Source organism: Triticum aestivum, chromosome 4A (assembly GCF_018294505.1).
Source record: "Triticum aestivum cultivar Chinese Spring chromosome 4A, IWGSC CS RefSeq v2.1, whole genome shotgun sequence".
NCBI lineage: Eukaryota > Viridiplantae > Streptophyta > Magnoliopsida > Poales > Poaceae > Triticum > Triticum aestivum.
This window is the reverse complement of record NC_057803.1, coordinates 639,943,978-639,958,834: the sequence shown is the minus strand read 5'-3', so window position 1 is coordinate 639,958,834 and position 14,857 is coordinate 639,943,978. Positions and strand designations below refer to the sequence as shown.

Genomic DNA, 14,857 nt, shown 5'->3' with positions numbered 1-14,857 from the left:
CGTCGGCATTAGCCGGGAGGGGAGCGGACAAGTTGTGGGCCGCCGCACGTGAGGCGTCGTGGTCGCTCTCGTCAGCCAGGCCGCCGTGGCCGACAACCATCACTTCGGTGGTGACAGCATCGCAGCCGTCGGCTCGAGGAAGCGGGTCATTGTAGATCGCGACGTTGGTGGGGAAGGTGTCGTAGGAGGCCGGGTCGGAGTCGACAGGCATCGGGTCGGTGGAGCCAACCGACTCCAGGTCCGCAGCGGGCTCGCTGGAGACATGGAGCTGGCCGAGAAGGTTGGCGAGGTGGTCAGTGCCTGCATCGAAGGCGAGCTCGTCGGAGATGAGAGTTTCATCGACGAGATCGGCGAGGCCGCTTGCCGCACAGATGTTGGTGACGCCTTGCAGCACATCGTGGCAAGCGCCATCGGGCGTGTCGGGCTGGCTACGCTCGCTGGGGAGGAAGAGGGTTCTCGTCCAGAACAGGTCTCCGGACGACGGTGCACCTGGCCCCATAGTGGGCGCCAAATGTCGGGTGGTAGGTGCGACATATGCCAACGGGTGGCTTATCATTGTGGGAGCCAGTAAGACATCGCCGGTGCCTGGAAACGGGATAAGGCGAAGACATGCACGCCGGCGGATCTTAACCAGCTTCGGGGCTCTCCGTGGATATAACACCCCTACTGCTGCTCTGCGAGGTCTCCGCATGCTCCCTAGATGAATCAAGTAGCTACACAACGCTCCTTGAGCTGTTTGGGGGGGGGGGAGGAGGAAGAAGGGCACGGCTGGCCTGCTTCTCCTCCCTGTGTGGTGTCTAGAACTAGCGGGGGGTTGAACCCTTTGCATGGGTGCTCCGGGGGGTTTTCATAGGCCTACCCCCTAGGGGTACAATGGTAATCCGACTGGGCACGGGGCCCAGCCGTCTGTGACTGCGCTCGCCGGTTTCTGCGCCGGCTGCTGGGGCCCACCGACTGGTGGGTCCCGCCGGCTGCCGGCCGCTTGGTCGACAGGCAGGCCCCACTATCCAGGGCCTAGTCGGCGGCTGGTTACTGTGGCTCCATCTTGTTGACGTGAGCTTCATCGTGGTAAGCGCGGCTACAGTACCGCCGCCTGTCAGGCGATCGCTGTAGCCTTACCGTGTCTTGTCTCCTTAATGGGGCGTCCTCTTCGAGGAAGGCGGCAGGCCGGCTACGGGGAGCCGGCTATGTCTTGGGTCGACTAGTTGGAGGCGTGGCCGCCTTCGGGCGTCTCTCTGCTCAAAGGGGCCCACCGTCTGTGGGCCACGCTGGCGGCCCGTCGTGGGTGATGCCAGGGTCAACATGGCAACAGTGCCGCGCCGGACGGGTCATGCCTAGCCCATACGGCGCACCATGCCAGGCGTGCTCCGGGATTCGGGGGTGGCAGGCTTTACTGTAGCCACGCCCCGTCGCACCGCCGTTAGGTGGGTGCAAACTTTGTGGGTACGGTCTTGACCTCTTTATAGGGAGCCGGCTTCTTGGAGTCGGCCTTCTCATGGTCGGCTTCTTGGAGTCGGCCTTCGGATGGAGGCCGGCTTCTTGGAGTCGGCCTTCTCATGAGGGCTAAAGTCAGACCGCCTTCCGAAAGCCAGCCCGGGTTGCAGCCAGCCAGGGGAAGGCGGCCCCAGGTCTTGGATTCTTGAGAGCCGGGCGGGCTCGTAACTTTTTCAGAAGGGCCAGGGGAAGCCGGCTAGGCTACCCATGGCTATTTACTCCGACATCACCACTCGGTAGGATTTTCTTTCAAGCTTAGGCAAAACGGATTCGCGGCTAAGCCTCCCGAGTGAGAGGCTTGCTCATCACTCGGTAGGATTTTCTTTCAAGCTTAGGCAAAACGGATTCACGGCTAAGCCTCCCGAGTGAGAGGCTTGCTCATCACTCGGTAGGATTTTCTTTCAAACTTAGGCGAAACGGATTCGCGGCTAAGCCCACCCACTGGGGGATTTCAGAGGTAAGTAAAAACAACAACAATCGTGCGAGAAGACTGAAAGGCTCTTATCTTTGATGAACAAATTACAAAGGTACTTCTTATTACATTTTATTCGAACAAGTGCTTAAGTGTAAAAGGGGCGAAGAAGCTCCGCGTTCCAAGCCCGTGGCTCATCCTTCTGATGCTCAACGCTATAAAGATGGTATGCTCCATTGTGGAGAACTTTGGTGATGATGAAGGGGCCTTCCCAAGCTGGGGCGAGCTTGTGTGGTTTCTATTGATCCACTCGAAGAACCAGGTCTCCTTCTTGAAAGGTTCGACCCCTCACATTTCTGGCGTGGAATCGATGCAAGTCTTGCTGATAAATGGTCGACCAGATCAAGGCCATCTCTCTTTCCTCCTGTAAGAGGTCGACTAAATCCTGCCGGGCCTGCTCTGCTTCCTCGTCGGAGAAGAGCTCGACTCGGGCTGCGTTGTGGAGCAGGTCACTTGGCAGAACAGCTTCGGCTCCATAGACCAAAAGAAAGGAGTTTGTCCAGTCGATCGATTGGGAGTTCTCCTCAAACCCCAAAGAATTGATGGAAGTTCATCGACCCAAGCGCCTGCTGCATGTTTGAGATCACGCATCAGTCCGGGTTTCAGTCCTTTGAGAATTAGGCCATTCGCTCTTTCTGCTTGTCCGTTCGACTGCGGGTGAGCGACTGAAGCATAGTCGACTCGTGTGCCTTGAGAAGCGCAGAAAGCTCTAAACTCATCAGAACCGAAGTTCGACCCGTTGTCAGTGATGATGCTATCTGGAACTCCATATCTGAATGTCAATTCTCGGATAAAACTGACAGTGGTGCTGGCTTCAAGACTCTTGATAGGTTTAGCTTCGACCCATTTGGTAAACTTGTCGACTGCCACGAGCACATGAGTGAAGCCGCTCCTACCAGTTCTCAGTGGTCCAACCATATCCAATCCCCAAACAGCAAAGGGCCAGATGAGGGGAATGGTCTTCAGGGCTGACGCTGGCTTGTGAGACATGTCCGAGTAAAAATGACAGCCTTCACATCTGTCGACTATATCTTTCGCCATTTCATTTGCTCGTGGCCAATAAAATCCGGCTCGGTATGCTTTAGCCACGATGGCCCCATAGGACGCATGGTGGCCACAGGTCCCTGAGTGGATGTCGTTGAGGATCATTCGACCTTCTTCTGGCGTTATGCATCTTTGACCGACTCCAGTCACGCTTTCCCTGAACAATTGACCTCTTATCACAGTAAAGGCCTTGGATCGACGGACGATCTGCCAAGCCTCTTCTTCGTCCTCTGGGAGTTCTTTTCTGAGGATGTATGCAATGTACGGCACTGTCCAGTCGGGAGTAATGACCAGAACCTCCATGATTAGGTTGACCACGGCTGGGACCTCGACTTCAGTCGGATCTATGGCGCTCTTAAGCTGCGGGGGCTCTTCAGTAAAAGGATCTTCTTGAACTGTCGGTGTGTGAATATGTTCCAAAAACACATTGCTGGGAATGGCTTCTCTCTTAGAACCTATCTTTGCCAAGTCATTGGCTGCTTGATTTTTCAGACGGGGTATGTGATGGAGCTCTAACCCCTCAAACTTCTTTTCCATCTTCCTCACCGCATTGCAGTAACCAGTCATGGCCGCGCTTCTAACGTCCCATTCTTTCATCACTTGATTGACCACCAAATCTGAGTCGCCATAAACCATAAGGCGACGGACGCCGAGTGAAATTGCCATACGTAACCCATATAGGAGTGCTTCATATTCTGCTTCGTTATTGGAGGAAGCAAAGTGAATTTGGTGGATGTATCTGAGCTTGTCTCCTCGGGGGGATACCAGTACCACCCCAGCACCAGAACCATTCAGCATTTTGGACCCATCAAAGAACATGGTCCAGTGCTCCGAGTGAACTTGAGTCGGCAGTTGCTGTTCGATCCACTCGGCGAGGAAATCTGCTATTGCTTGGGACTTGATAGCTTTCTTTGCCTCAAACTTGACATCTAAGGGAAGGAGTTCAATCGCCCACTTTGCCACTCGACCAGTTGCATCTCTGTTGTGCAGAATCTCCGACAATGGAGCGTCGCTGATGACTGTAACAGAGTGATCAGAGAAATAGTGTGCAACCTTCTTCGTGGTCATGTAAATCCCATAAACAAGCTTTTGGTAGTGTGGATATCTCTGCTTTGATGGAGTCAGAACTTCAGAAATATAATAAACCGGGCACTGAACTTTATAAGCTTTTCCCTCTTCTTCCCGCTCGACTGTAAGTACCATACTGACGACTTGTCCAGTGGCTGCTATACAAAGCAGTAAAGGCTCTTTGCTGATTGGGGCAGCAATCACCGGCTGGGTGGAAAGTAGGGCTTTTAGCTCTACAAATGTTGCATCAGCTTCAGGAGTCCACTCGAACTTATCTGATTTCTTCATCAGTCGGTAAAGAGGCAGTGCCTTTTCACCGAGGCGAGAAATGAATCGACTTAGGGCAGCCAAACAGCCAGTAAGCTTCTGGGCATCATGCACACGCACAGGGCGTTTCATCTAGAGTATAGCACCCACTTTCTTTGGGTAAACATCGATCCCTCGTTCGGAAACGAGAAAACCGAGTAATTTTCCGCCCGGAACTCCAAACGTGCACTTTGATGGATTAAGCTTGATATCATACCTTCTGAGGTTGGCAAAGGTTTCAGCAAGGTCAGTCAGTAGGTCGGAACCTTTACGTGACTTGACCACAATGTCATCCATGTATGCTTCCACATTCCGACTGATCTGAGTGAGCAGGCACTTCTGAATCATCTGCATGAATGTGGCTCCAGCGTTCTTCAAACCGAATGGCATAGTGACATAACAGAAGCACCCAAATGGGGTGATGAAAGCTGTTTTTATCTCGTCGGGTCCGTACAGACGGATCTGGTGGTACCCGGAGTAGGCGTCCAAAAAGGACAAACGCTCGCACCCCGCAGTCGAGTCGACTATCTGGTCGATGCGAGGGAGAGGAAAGTGATCTTTCGGGCAGGCCCGATTGATATGTTTGAAGTCGATGCACATGCGAAGTGAGTCGTCCTTCTTTGGGACCATGACAACATTGGCTAACCACTCGGAGTGGTAAATCTCACGGATAAACTCAGCTGCCAAAAGCCAAGCCACCTCTTCACCGATTGCCTTCCTCTTCTATACGGCAGACCGTCGAAGATGTTCTTTGACTGGTTTCACTTTTGGGTCGACTCGCAAACTGTGCTCAGTCAGTCCCCTGGGAACACTTGGCATGTCCGAAGGTTTCCAAGCAAAGATGTCCCAGTTCTCACGGAGGAACTGGGTGAGCGCTTCTTCCTATTTGGAGTCGAGTGTCGTTGAAATGTGAGTCGGAGCAGCATTGGGATCCGTCGGGTGAATGTGAATCGACTTTTTTTCGCCAGACAACTGGAATACTGAATATGTGGCGGGCTTCTTGGCTCGCAACAAATCACTTGGATCTACATTTTTTTGATATTCTTGCAATTCTACTATGGCCATCTGTGCATCGGCGATCTTTGAGCCCTTTTGGAAGCACTCTTCCGCCTTCTTCCGACTACCAGTGATAGTGATCACCCCTTTGGGACCAGGCATCTTCAATTTGAGGTACACGTAACATGGTCAAGCCATAAAGCGTGCATAAGCCGGCCTGCCCAGAATAGCATGATAGGCACTCTGGAAATCCACAACCTCAAATGTCAACTTTTCTCTACGGTAATTCTTGGAATCACCAAAAACCACGTCGAGAGCAATCTAGCCGAGTGATGCAGCCTTCTTGCCAGGAATGACCCCATGGAAACTCATATTACTTTCACTGAGTCTGGACATCGGAATGCCCATTCCTTTCAACGTCTCTGCATACAGTATATTCAGGCCACTGCCACCATCCATCAGAACCTTAGTCAGTCGGGTGCCTTCGACTACTGGGTCAACCACCAATGCTTGCCTCCCAGGGGTGGCTATGTGCGCTGGGTGATCGGACTGGTCGAATGTAATGGCAGTCTGGGACCACTTCAAATAACTGGGTGTCACCGGAGCGACCATGTTCACTTCTCTGTTGATGACTTTCAATCGACTTTTACTCTCAACGTCAGCGAAAATCATAAGAGTGGAATTTACATGGGGATAACCATTGTCATCCTCTTCCTCATCCTCAACCTTGTCTGCTTCTTTCTCCTTTTCCTTGGGTTGTTTCTCTCGGAATTGTTGGATTAGGAGTTGACACTGCCGAGTGGTATGCTTTGGGTAAATGAAATTACCCTCTTCGTCTTTTTTGGTGTGGATGTGGCATGGCAAATCCAGCACATCAATTCCATCTTGATCTTTTACTTTCTTGGGGTTCGACGGTCCCTTGGGCTTCCCCTTGAACTTTGCTTGAGTCACGGCTAAGGCTTCACCAGGAGCAGCTGGCTCGGCTTTGCGCTTCTGCTTCCGACTGGAATTTCCTCCTACGATTTCATGGGTGACTGTTTTGTGCTTGCCACTCCGGAGTCGGTCTTCTTCTTCACCGTTGGCATATTTGGTGGCAATTTCCATCATCTGAGTCAGAGTCATATCTCCTGTCCGACCGAATTTCATATTCAACTCCCGATACTTGACGCCTTCTTTAAAGGCACAAATTGCCTGATGATCAGACACATTCTCCACCGTGTGATGCAATGTGATCCATCTCTGGATATAATCCCTCAAAGGCTCATTCGGTTTCTGAACGCAACACTGTAATTCGGTCAGCCCTGCCGGCCGTTTGCAAGTACCTTCGAATGTTCTAACAAATACTCGGGCAAGATCTTCCCAAGTATAAATACTGCTTGGTGCTAACTGATTCAGCCATGCTCTAGCCGAGCCCTCCAGCATCAAAGGAAGGTGTTTCATGGCCACTTTATCATTGCCGCCACCAATCTGGACAGCCACTCGGTAGTCTTCAAGCCAAGTATCAGGCTTGGACTCACCAGTGAACTTACTGACTCCAGTCGCCAACCTGAAGTTGGGGGGAATCACTGCAGCCCTGATGGCTCTGCTAAAGCACTCCAGACCTGAGACATGCACCCTGCTGCTGGTTGGTAGATCTCTGTCGTGACCCTCTCGGCGAGCTCTGTTTCTGTCGACCAAGCACTGAACGAGAATAGATCTCGCATCAAAGCCCGGCTCTCTGGGGTCGACTAGAATCCCTCGCCCCATACTGTGAGGGCGCCTATCATCATGTTGCCGATGCACGTACGACCCACTCCTTGGGGGAGGTGTGGGCACTCGACAATGATCATCGCGATCGACTCGGTGATCATACTGCTCACGGTTTCTGTACTGATCTCGTTGGTCTCCACGTCCCTAAAGCCTCGGGGGCGATCTTGGGCTATGAGCCGACTGAACTGTGTCTGCAACCACGGACCTGCTATGGATCCTATTCCACGACTGAGATACTGCTATATTCTGCTCTCGTACCGCACGGAGCAAAGCTCGGATCTGCACCAGACCTCGACCAGCTTCTGAGTGGGAAGGTTGGATCGACTTTGCTATCCGGGCTGCAGCTGCGAGATTCTGGATCGCAGTTCGGTATACCTGAGTCGGAGGTGGAAAGAGTTGATGTCGACTGGATTCAGGAGCACGCTGTCGAGCACGCTCGTCGAGTGCATGCTGGAGATTCTCCAGTCGAGTGCGCTCAGCCAAGTTGGCCAGGCGCACCTCCTCCAAGGCCTAGGCCTCAGGGGTTTCTCCAACGATAGGATTGTCAAGTGCATCCATGTTCCGGCGGCGAAGTTCTTCTCTCGGCTGCGAGGAGAGGGGTTCGGGGCGGTACTCTTCATGAACACGCGACGGATCGCTGCCCCCATCGCCTCCGTCTTCACGGGTGAAGCCAGGAGGACTGCGCGGTCCATTGACCATCAAAACTTTTGCTGCGGGATCGCTACTATCGCAGTCGGATGCAGTCGCTACGGAGCCAGTCCACAGATCGAACAGGTCGTAGAGGGTTTCATTGGGCTCGATTGTCGCGACTTGAGGGGTGGCCGACTGGCGAGCCACCGCATGCTTCACCCACCGCTGAAGCCTAGATCGACCGAAACGTTTGCTCCGGTGAGCCGCAGGGAGGGGGAAGCCATAGGAGCCGACCGATACTGGGTTGACGGCTGCCGCAGGAGGACGCCACAGACGCACGCGCGAAAGTGTGTTGCCCGCGGACGGGGAGTGTGTCGACGTCGAGTGGAGCCTCCTGAAGCCAAGCGGAGTCGTCGGCGACAAACACAAGCGCGCCGAGACGGATCTCACGGCCCTCAGCCAAACCTCCGCCTGAAACCATGATGAAGGGGATCGGAAAAATTGCAACTTCTCCAAAAAGTCGCTAAGACACCTGCCCCACAGTGGGTGCCAACTGTCGTGGTTCTAAGTATGACAGTAGAATGGGGGTAGGAATGTAGAGGCAAGATCCTAGCTATGGAGGAGTTGTACACGCGAGTTTTATGAGTTCAGGCCCTTTTCGGAGGAAGTAACAGCCCTACGTCTCGGAGCCCGGAGGTGGTCGACTGGATTCTGCGTGTGTGTGTGTTACAGGGGGTGCGAACCCTTGTCCTTGAGGAGGGGGTGGCTTATATAGAGTTCGCCAGACCCCTCCCACCCTCAGTTACAAAGGGTTTAAGGAACATAAAGGTAGATACGTTACTGGTAACGCCTGTAATTAAAGTACATAAATGACCATTAAAGCTATGACTTAAATCCCGACCATTGCAGAGCGAGTGGCCCTTAGTGTTCTGGTAGTCGAGTGGTTGTTTGTATGGTCGAGTGTCTTCAAGATTGTCGAGTGGAACATGGCTTTATGGTCGAGTGGACGATGATTTTTCTTCGACTGCTTCTGGTTCTTTAAGGGATGTCCTTGGGAAGGGTATCTTGATCAGATCCATGACCCTACCCTAGGTACATAGCTTCGTCACCAAACCTATTGTGTACCTCACTGTAAGTTTGGCAAGAGGGTACAATAGTGATCTAGGAGCGGATCACTAGACAGCGGCCAAAAATATCCTTAGTGGAATAAGGAAATGTTTCTCGGTTATGGAGGTGACAAAGAGTTCATCGTAAAGAGTTACGTCGATGCAAGCTTTGACACCGATCTGGATGACTCTAAGCCTCGATCTAGATACATATCGAAAGTGAGAGCAGTTAGCTAGAGTAGCAACATTCAAAGCATTGTAGACATAGAAAATTTGCAAAATACATACGGCTCTGAATGTGGCAGACCCATTGACTAAATTTCTCTCACAAGCAAAACATGATCACTCTTTTGTGTGTTAATCACATAGAGATGTGAACTAGATTATTGACTCTAGTAAACCCTTTGGGTGTTAGTCACATGGAGATGTCAACTAATCACATAAAGATGTGAACTATTGGTGTTAAATCACATGACAATGTGAACTAGATTATTGACTCTAGTGCAAGTGGGAGACTGAAGGAAATATACCCTAGAGGCAATAATAAAGTTGTTATTTATATTTCCTTATATCATGACAAATGTTTATTATTCATGCTAGAATTGTATTAACCGGAAACTTAGTACATGTGTGAATACATAGACAAACCGAGTGTCCCTAGTATGCCTCTACTTGACTAGCTCGTTAATCAAAGATGGTTAAGTTTCCTAGCCATAGACATGTGTTGTCATTTGATGAATGGGATCACATCATTAAAGAATGATGTGACGGACAAGACCCATCCGTTAGCTTAGCATAATGATCATTCAGTTTTATTGCTATTGCTTTCTTCATGACTTATACATCTTCCTCTAACTATGAGATTATGCAACTCCCGAATACCGGAGGAACACCTTCTGTGCTATCAAACATCACAACGTAACTGGGTGATTATAAAGATGCTCTACATGTGTCTCCGATGGTGTTTGTGGAGTTGGCATAGATCAAGATTAGGATTTGTCACTCCGTGTATCGGAGAGGTATCTATGGGCCCTCTCGGTAATGCACATCAATATAAGCCTTGCAAGCAATGTAGCTAATGAGTTAGTTGCGGTATGTAGCATTACAGAACAAGTAAAGATACTTGTCGGTAACAAGATTGAACTAGGTATTGAGATACCGACGATCGTATCTCAGGCAAGTAACATGCCGATGACAAAGGGAACAACGTATGTTGTTATGCGGTTTGACCGATAAAGATCTTCATAGAATATGTAGGAACCAATATGAGCATCCAGGTTCCGCTATTGGTTATTGACCGGAAGTGAGTTTCGGTCATGTCTACATAGTTCTCGAACCCGTAGGGTCCGCAAGCTTAACGTTCAGTGATGATCGGTATTATGAGTTTATGTGTTTTGATGTACCAAAGGTAGTTAGGAGTCCCGGATATGATCACGGACATGACGAGGAGTCTTGAAATGGTCGATACATAAATATTGATATATTGGATGACTATATTTGGACGTCAGAATGGTTCCGTGTGAGTTCGGGCATATATCGGAGCACCAGGAGGTTACCGGAATGCCCCGGGAGGTATATGGGCCTTATTGGGCCATAGTGGGAGAGAAGAGAGGGAGGCCTAGGAGGGGGCGCGCCCCCCTCAAGCCCAATCCGAATTGGGTGGGGGGCGGGCCCCCCTTTCCTTCCCCCTCTATTCCCCTTCCTTCCACTCCTAGTCCAACTAGGGAAGGGGGGGTCCTACTCCCGGTGGGAGTAGGACTCCCCATGGGGCGCGCCATAGGAGGGCCCGCCCTCCCCCTCCTCCACTCCTTTATATACGGGGGAGGGGGGCACCCCATAGACACACAAGTTGATCATTGATCTCTTAGTCGTGTGCGGTTCCACCTTCCACCATAATCCACCTCAGTCATGTCGTAGCGGTGCTTAGGCAAAGCCCTGTTCCGGTAGCATCATCATCACCGTCATCACACCATCATGCTGACGAAGCTCTCCCTCGACACTCTGCTGGATCGTGAGTTTGTGGGACGTCACCGAGGCGAACGTGTGCAGATCGCGGAGGTGCCGTACTTTCGGTACTAGGATCAGTCGATCGTGAAGACGTATGACTACATCAATCGCGTTGTCATAACGCTTCCGCTTACGGTCTACGAGGGTACGTGGACAACACACTCCCCTCTCGTTGCTATGCATCACCATGATCTTGCGTGTGCGTAGGAAGTTTTTTGAAATTGATGTGTTTCCCAACAGCTTTGGCATGTCGGTGAGTGGTTTCCTCTGTTCCTTTCTCCAGTTCTACAACCTCCAGCTGCACCACCTCACACCGAACACGGTGGTGCTGCTGTCAGCCTTCGTCACGCTGTGTGAGGGCTACCTCAGTGTTCTCCCCACTCTCGAGCTGTGGGGAGAATTCTTCTACACCAAACTCGTCGTCTCCGCCAAGGACGAGCCGGCTCAGTGCGGTGCCTTCGTCACGGTACGGTGCCCAGGAGCCGGCAACCGCTTCCCGTCCATCGCCTTGACCCAGTCCATCAAGCTCTGGTAGAAGTCGTACTTCTACGTGAAAAACGTCAACCTGCCAGCCTATGAGGTCGGCCCGCCAACCGAGCCGCGCACCAACTGGACCTTCAAGTCGAAGCATCTGTCGGCCGCCTCCACCGCCACCGTTGCCCGGCACCAGGAGATGTCAGAGTCAGACGGCCTCAAGGCCTCCGATCTGCTAACCGCCTTCGTGGAGCACCGGGTTCTCCCTCTTCAAGGCCGGCCTCATCTGATCAGCCAGATGAGTGGGCGTCGAGACCCATGCCGGCTGAGCACCAAGGAGATGTCGGCCACGGAGGTGGTCCGCCTAGTGAACGAGATCACAAACCTCAAACTCTCGGAGTCGGAGTGGAAGTTCGGCAAGCGGTCGTATACCCGCGCACACCTGCCGCCTGCAGTAAGTTTTCCGACTCTTGCTCTTTCCTTCGTCCGCCAGGCTCTTCTTTGTCGACTGACTAGTCGTCCATGTTGCAGCTCCTCATGACCCAGCCGGCCGCCAACGTCCTGGCGTAGGGCCAGGAGTACCTGTCGGACCGGTCGGTGAGCGATGTGGACGACCCCGATCTGGGGGCGGCCGCCATGGAGGCAGATGATGCCACGGGTGGTGGCGATGGAGCAGGCGGCGCCGGAGGAGGCAGCGGAAGTCTCGAGGACTGGCCAGACGATGACGAGGAGGAGCACATGCCGCACCGCCCGTCGGTTGCCAACAACAAGGGGGCGAGCTCCTTAGCGGCGCCGTCCGCACCAGGCGGCGCACCGAAGCGTCGAGCCGGCGCGCAACTTCAAGGCGGCCGATCAAAGAAGCCCAAGGGCTCGGCCACAGCGACTAGGTGGGAGGAGGCCGCCGTGAGGGCAGCCCGATACTAGAGGGCCCTGAAGCAGCCACCAATAGTGTCAGCGTAAGGGCACAACTTTCCTTGTATCTTCCTTTGTTCTTTCTGTGTTTTTTCTCGCAAACCTTTCTGAGTTTGCCTTGTCATGTGTGGACAGAGCCCCGCTCTCCCTTGAGTGGTCAGCTTCTGCCTCCATCGTTGGGGGGTGGAGGGCTCTTCCAACACCTGCCGCATCGACCCGCTCGTCGACCTCCGGGAGACGACGGAGAAGAACGCGCGGGAGGCGCGCGGGGAGAAGGAGAGGGCGAAGCAGGCGAAGGCGGACGCCGCCAAGGCGGCACAGGAGGAGGCAGATGCAGCAGCCAAGGCCCAGGTCGATGCCGCGGCCAAGGCCCGGGAGGGGGAGGCGACCAAGGCCCAGGTGGATGCGGCCGCCAAGGCGCAAGTAGGTGGAGCCACGAGTGGCCAGGCTCCATAGCTAGTCGTCCCACTAAGCTCCATGCCACCGGCGCCAGATGTCCTGACGCCATCTGGAGCGGCCGGCAATGACCAGTCGGTCATGGAGAGGGAGGGAGGTGACGCCATCATCCCGGAGACGGAAGCGTTCCAGCTGACGCCGGCTGCCGAGGCCCCGGGCAGCCGACCTGACGCACCGCCAGCGCCTCGAGTCGGCAGCGAGCTGGTGGTGGCGACTCCCGTCGTCCGCACTCTGACGCGTCGGTGTGTGATGAGGGCGACTTTAGCGCCTTGGCCTCAGGAAGTCAGAGCCTCGAGCTCGTCGGCCTTGGAAGCAGAGGCCACCAGCGTCGTCCCACGAGAGTGGACGCCTGGGGGTGGGACGGGTGTGTTGAACAAGGTTGCACAAGAAGTACGCTCCTGCTTCAGGCCCAAGGCGACGCCCTCTAGGACTGCACGAAGAAGTTCTTGGCGTCGCGAGCTGCCGTCCGGGTATGGTCCTTATGCTTTTTTCTTTTGATATTTGCAATCTTCTGTGGGGGTGCGCCAGCACACCCACTGAGTGTAGCCCCTGAGTTTCGGGACGGCTGCTGAGCAGGCAGTCTGGAACTTAAATGTAGGTCCCAAGTGCTGACCTTCTCTTTTCCTTTGTTGATTCTATTTTAGGACTACCACAACATTCGTGTGGCTACCTTTAACACCCAAGTCCAGGAGTTGGCCAGGCGGACCGCCGAGCTGACCGACAGCCGGAGTAAGCACTCCTCTCTTTATTCTTGTGGGGGCGGGCCAGCGCACACGCGGGGTGAAGCCCCCGAGATTCGGGCCGACTCCTGAGCAGTCTGGTCGGATCTTCTGGCAACTACCTTTTTTGTTGATTTACTGATCTCTCCTCTCTCTTATCTTCTGCAGGAGCCAATGCCACCTTGCGGTAGCAAATGGGTGAAGCTCAAACCGTACTACTCGCTAAGGAGGAGGAGCGCCTCAAGATGGAGCAAGAGCGAGACCGCTTGGCCAAGCAGTTGGCTGACCAGGCGGACAAGCACAAGGCGGAGCTGCAGGAGCTGAAGGAGGCAGAGGAGGCCCTTGAGGCTGAATTCGAGAGTAAGCACTCAAAGTGGGCGGACAAGGAGAAGGCCTTGTCAGATGGCTATGGTGAGATCGAGGACTTGCTCGATGGTGAGTTATCCCTATTTCTTATGCTGGCCGACTTGTCATATGAGTCGGCTTGTGGCTTCATATTTCTTTTTTATTCTTATGCAGAGTACTTTCCTGGTTATTCTGTCGCCACCAGCCAAGCCGTCGAAGCTCATCGTAATGAGTGGAGGCGGGCTGGTGCCACGATCACGCCCAACGCCCCACAAACCCTCACCGAGCAGCTGCTTGCCATCCGGCTCATCTCCAGCCGGTGCATTAGGCTTTCCGCCATCTTCAGCGCGCTGGGGCCCAGGTGTCGCCGCCCTCTGATGACCCGCAAGTGTAGGGGATATATCATAGCCTTTTCGATAAGTAAGTGTGTCGAACCCAACGAGGAGCAGAAGGAAATGATAAGCGGTTTTCAGCAAGGTATTTTCTGCAAGCAGTAAATTATCGGTAACAAATAGTTTTGTGATAAGGTAATTGGTAATGGGTAACAAATAGTAAAAGTAAATAAGGTGCAGCAAGATGGCTCAATCCTTTTTGTAGCAAAGGACAAGCCTGGAGAAACTCTTATATAAAGTAAAGCACTCCCGAGGACACATGGAAATTATCGTCAAGCTAGCTTTCATCACGCTCATATGATTCGCGTTCGGTACTTTGATAATTTGATATGTGGGTGGACCGGTACTTGGGTACTGTCCTTCCATGGACAAGCATCCCACTTTTGATTAACCCCCATTGCAATAATCTGCAACTACAATAGAAGTATTAAGGTAAACCTACCATAGCATGAAACATATGGATCCAAATCAGCCCCTTACGAAGCAACACATAAACTGGGGTTTAAGGTTCTGTCACTCTAGCAACCCATCATCTACTTATCACTTCCCAATGCCTTCCCCTAGGCCCAAACAATCGTGAAGTGTCATGTAGTTGACGTTCACATGACACCACTAGAGGAAAGACAACATACATCTCATCAAAATATCGAACGAATACCAAATTCACATGACTACTTATAGCAAGAA

The 14,857-nt window shown here is 52.8% G+C and overlaps 1 pseudogene; it reads left to right on the top strand.

Moving 5' to 3' along the window:
- LOC123084169 (uncharacterized) overlaps positions 1 to 13,624 on the top strand; it is a 159,755-nt pseudogene extending 146,131 nt beyond the window's left edge.
- Positions 13,625 to 14,857: the final 1,233 nt, after the last annotated feature.